Here is a 5,339-nt window from a genome sequence, read left to right as displayed (position 1 = left end):
GGGAAAGAGCTTCATCATTTTTCCCAAGACCAAATAGATGGACTGAAAAATGAATAATTGGTAATAAAGAGGCATGTCTGATACAGTTACAGGCAATGAAAACACCATGTCATTACAGAGACCACCCAATGTTTGTAATTATAGACCACTCTGTTAGGAGAAGATGTATCACGCTGGATCTGAGAGCCGAGAGAGGGGAGGCAGCCGCAGCTCCATGCCCAGGTCCAACCAGTAGCAAGGTTGAAAAGCTACTCCCAGCAGGCAGACGCACACACCACACGTATACACCACTGGCCACACTGATCATGGACAGACACACAGAGTGCTCACACCAACAGCTTCATCCTGCTCGTCTCTCTGGCCAGGCATAGGAGACCCCAAGGCTTCAGCCCAACTCCAGCTGCTGGTACAGACCATGACACAGAGCTGGCTGGGACTCCTCTGGTGCTCCCAGTACCCAATCCCACTGTGGTCTTGCCCATAGAGACACACAGGCACACACGTGTCTCACCTCTGGGGAGCCCTGCAGTCTCTCCAGCAGCTGGCCAGGACTCCCCGCTGCCTCCAACAGCTAGCTCCTCCCATGGTCTTTCTCTTAAGAGATACATGCTCACCTCCCAGCTCCCACCTTATCCATCCACTCACCCGCTGACCCAGCTTGATCTTCACTAGCAGCCACACGCTCCCTCGCACACCCACACTTGCCCCAGTACTGCAGCACAGATAAATGGTTCCCCAATCCCACTCCAGTGGCTGACACTTGGTTTTACTCACTCCTTGAAGTGTCCCCGGTTGCTGGCACCCAGCCCTCCAGCCCAGGGTCCCAGCCCAACTGCTGGCATCCAGACCTGCACTTGTGCCAGTTGCTGGCACCATAGACACACAGCTCCTCCAACCCATGGTTTGACTCTAGTTGCTAGCACTGAGATGCACACCATCTCCCCATCCTTCACCCAAGAAAGACTTAGAAAAGAATTTAACAGGAAGACAGGATGGACTGCACTGATCAGGCGCAGTACACAGCCAGACAAGTGTACCAACCAGCAGCCTATTCACATATAACCAGACCTTTTTATCCTCTTATTCCTCTATTTTCCCACTCTTGCTTCTCCCCAAATCACCTGAACCCATCCCTTTCCCCACCTTTGGCTTCTCTCCTACACATCCCATAATGAGCCTTATGCAATCTCAAAATGCTTTTCCCCTGCATCCCATAATGCATCCCACACCCCTAGACAGCAACACCCTTAAGTCCCAAAGGCACTCCAGCATTGACTCATCTTGATGGGTGTCACGTCTGGCGGCCGAGGCTGTCTCCTGCCACCAGCCCTGGAAGGGGCCCAGAGAAGATGTTCATTCCTCTGAGTCCTTACTGTGGGTTCCCACCTGCCACTGTGTCCCTGTGCTCCTCTGGGCTCGTGGAGATGGACCTCTGACAGGCTGGTGGTTCCTGGGATGGGCCTGGGAGAAGCCCAGGGCTAGGTACTATTTGAACTCCCCCATCCACCATGGTCTCTCTTTAGTCCTCTGTGGGTGTGCCCAGGAGCTTTCGGCACATAACCTAACAAACCCTGCCATCTCCACCCACATCATCATCTCATTAATAACTGCTTGCAGTCTATAGCACAACTATTCAAGCTCAAAGGCCAGGCTGCTCGGCTCCTGTGATCCCCAAAATCATGCTTAAACCTACCTCCTGAAGCACTCTAGGTCCTGAGAGCAAGCTGCAAGCCCAGGAAAAAAATTAGCAGGTTTTCTTATCAATTTTCTCAAAGCAGTTTTATGCTGAATGTACAACTTATTTTTAACCATGCATGGGACTGGAAATAGAAGAGGATGTTGGTATTCTGATTACATCTGAATAATTAATACCAAGACCTTCAGCCAAGTAAAGGACTGAAGATACTGCCTTCTGCAATAATGGAATGGTAATGAAGGCCAGTGTTATTTATAATTAACTCCTGAAAGCTGGTTTGTCCTATCTGCTCACACTTGCTACGAAAACTGATGAAAAGAAACGTCAAGAATAAAGCCTAGGCCACAACATTAAGAGCAAGAATGAAAAAAAGGCACAAATATGCCACAAACTTCCTAATGTTTGTTCAAAGGCAAAAACGTTCCACATTGGACATGTGAATGCTCTCATTCTTTGTTGATGAGGTTTCTTACTTATTCAAATATTCTATTTGTCATTCCCATAGGTGCTATTTGCAGCACATTTCTGGGCTGATATTCTCACCAGCTTGAGTAGTGAAGATTTCAAACACCAATTTTAGCTTGCAGATCACTTTTTTTGCCATGAATATGGGAAAGAATGGCATACCGAATCCTGACACTTCGATTTTAACTGTTAAAAACAACAGTAAAAATTATCAATTAATTTCTCCAAAGCACAAAGCTTACTTGTTAAAAAGTGTAATGGGGATGCCTGTGCAGCAAAAATATTAGACTATTGATTCTCAACTCAGCTACAGGCCTCTTGTTACAGAATTATAGCATTCCTTGTGATTCAGAGCAGCACCTCCTTAGGAAACACTTAATTCCAAGTAAATGATGCTCCAAACAAGCTTGGTAAGCACTTCTAATAAGGTATGGTATCCAAGGTTGTGAAATATTTATAGCTGTTGAAAGACAGAACGGATTATGGAAGGATTTGGACACACAGTGTAACAAAGCCTTTTTTTTATATTCTCAGAGAAACAATGTATTTTCTGTGCTTCAAACACACAGAACTACCATGAGGACAATTTAGGAAGGGGAGGGGGAAAAAAGATTTTTTTGCATAGGGATGAAAACAGTGACCTCTGTAATATCTCAAAGGATATTTAGTTGAAATTAAGTAGGAAAAGCAGGTTCATGTGCTTGCAGGGAAAACAAACTAAACAGATCCTAGTAGCTGATTTGTAACCTTTTTTTTTTTTTCGTACTCACTCTTGGGTCATATCTTCACAATACCACTAATTATATATTAACAGAATTTAGCCTAGAATTTTCTTAGAATCACACTGTATCTCAAGACACTGGGTCTTCGCTGACGTACCAGCAAGTTCACAGGAAAAAATGACAGTTCATACTTCCAACAAAGGTTACTGGGTGCGATGGAGCAGAGGAAATAATTCAGTAGAATGTAGCTAATATTACTATTCTACACACCTGTGGTATTTACAGCTTTTAGAGTTTTAAAATCCAGAATATGCAACAGTCACATGGTAACTTGCGACTCAGCATTCAGCTTCGGTAGCAACTATCACTTCCTATTAAAGTGAGGAAAACATCAAACGCAAAGTCAAGCGCGAGTCAGACACAGTAAAACTGAAAAATAATAGCAGGAAAATGTGGCAGTAAAGATGAAATAGAACAAGCAAGATGAAGAGACCTCTCTTCAGATAATAAAAAAAAATAGGACAACTGACTTGTCTTAACAGATCACTGTTTGGAATGCTGGGACACAAAATTCGCTTCAGATCTGAAAAAACATGCACAAAAATAGTTACACTTCTTTTTCCCCCTGTGGTAAATTAAATCGTGCATTGCAAGACAAGCTTGAATTCAGAGACAGACTACTGAAAATATTCCAAATAAACTCATTTTTAAACAGTAAAAATCTACCTAAAATAGTTAACACTGTGGCTACAGAACAGAAATGCCACTATTTATATACTAAAGCCATATTACAAAGAGCCTAAAAATTATAAACTCTAACTACCATCGCTGTACTACTCACAGGAGAGTATGATCAACGGGTCATTGAATTTGAAACTAAGGAGTCATGTCTGTAAAACAAAGGATAAAGAAAGGTCTGTATTAGACTCTTGAAGACTGTACGGGGAAGCATATTTAGAGTAAGAAATACCCAAGTTTGACATCTAAATGCATATAGCATGAACTGAATTCAGGGTGCTACTAGCAAAGTGAGCTGTTAGGAAAGCTGAGGGTATGAAAAAGTAACTAATGATAGGTGGATCCTGGGCAGAAAGTGATAATCATCAAGTACACTTTATGGTACTCATAAAGTGTTCAGAGCTGATTAAACACATACGGAGGTGAACGGTAGCATGAATGGAAGATACCGGACAGCTAAACCCTATTCGGTAAGTAATACTGAGCTTCATCCTCATTATCTACCACACTGCCATGGAAAAGGAGTAGCAAATCCCAACTCAGCTTGAAGTTATGAGGCAGGATAAAACTCCAAATCTGGTTCCTGGGAAGGACAGCATCAGAAGGAGACTGTGGAGCATCAGCTATAGCCGATGAGCGAGCGGCTATGCCCTGAACTGCCCGGAGGACCCCAAGTCCGCAGCACAGCAATAGCAGCCAGAAGATAGACAGCATGGAAGAACAGTGAGGTGGTTTCAACTTGCTATAAATAAAAAAGGATTAAGTTTGGAATGGCGCTAGTAAAAATAACATTCATGCATATATAGAAAGAAGCTTTAATTATTAAACTGATGATCCAAGAGCAGAAGTAGCTTACCAAGCATTAAAGGCCTCTTAGAAAGCATTATTCCCTCTAGCCCTTCCACCACCCCAGTGCTATGGCTTTTGTCCCGTTTAAAATACTTGCCAGGTATAAGCAGAAATGAGTAATTTTGTATAAGCACTCTCAGACATGGTTTCTTAAGAGTTAATGCAGAGAACCACAGGGAGAACGGTTCAGAAAGCCTCTGGTCATCGCTTCACCAGAACAGTTTTAAACAGCCATAAGAAATGTGCAGCTACTCACAAACAAGCTTGCAAAAAAAAGAAAAAAAAAGATTCCGATAACTACAAATAGGATTACTACGCCAAAAATCTGTGATATAAACACCTAGAGTCTATTTCTAAAGCAAAAGTAAGAGAGGCCTGCTGTGACTGAGTATCCAAATATAGAAATCTGCATTTTAATCCTCAATGTTTGCTTGGGAACATTAACCCAGTACACACAGCAAGATGAATCCTCTCATCCCAACGAAATGCAAGGTAGAAACCAATTTTATTTTTTGACAAAATAACTGCCAAGCATTTTGTATTATTCCATACAAGGAACAGGGCAATTTTAACAATTAGTCAACTGGCACACTGAAAATCAAAATTCGTAATAACAGAAGTTTAACCTTTTTTTTTTTAATTTTACCAAGTACACCTAACCACCAATTTATGACTGATGAGAGATGAGCCACCCAACACTTCTCAATCTTATTTCTAAACGGTATCAGCATGCATCACAAGAATAATTGATTTTTTTTTTAATAATGGATTTTTTTCCCATTACGTAGGAATATTTATTTTCTGCTGCAACTCCCTCAGCCAGGGCTCCAAAGGACACGGCGCAAGCCAGCTGCGCACCCCTCGGAGGG

Source organism: Fulmarus glacialis, unplaced genomic scaffold (assembly GCF_000690835.1).
Source record: "Fulmarus glacialis isolate BGI_N327 unplaced genomic scaffold, ASM69083v1 scaffold763, whole genome shotgun sequence".
Taxonomy (NCBI): Eukaryota; Metazoa; Chordata; class Aves; order Procellariiformes; family Procellariidae; genus Fulmarus; species Fulmarus glacialis.
The sequence above is the reverse complement of the archived record's forward strand: the minus strand, read 5'-3'. Positions refer to the sequence as shown.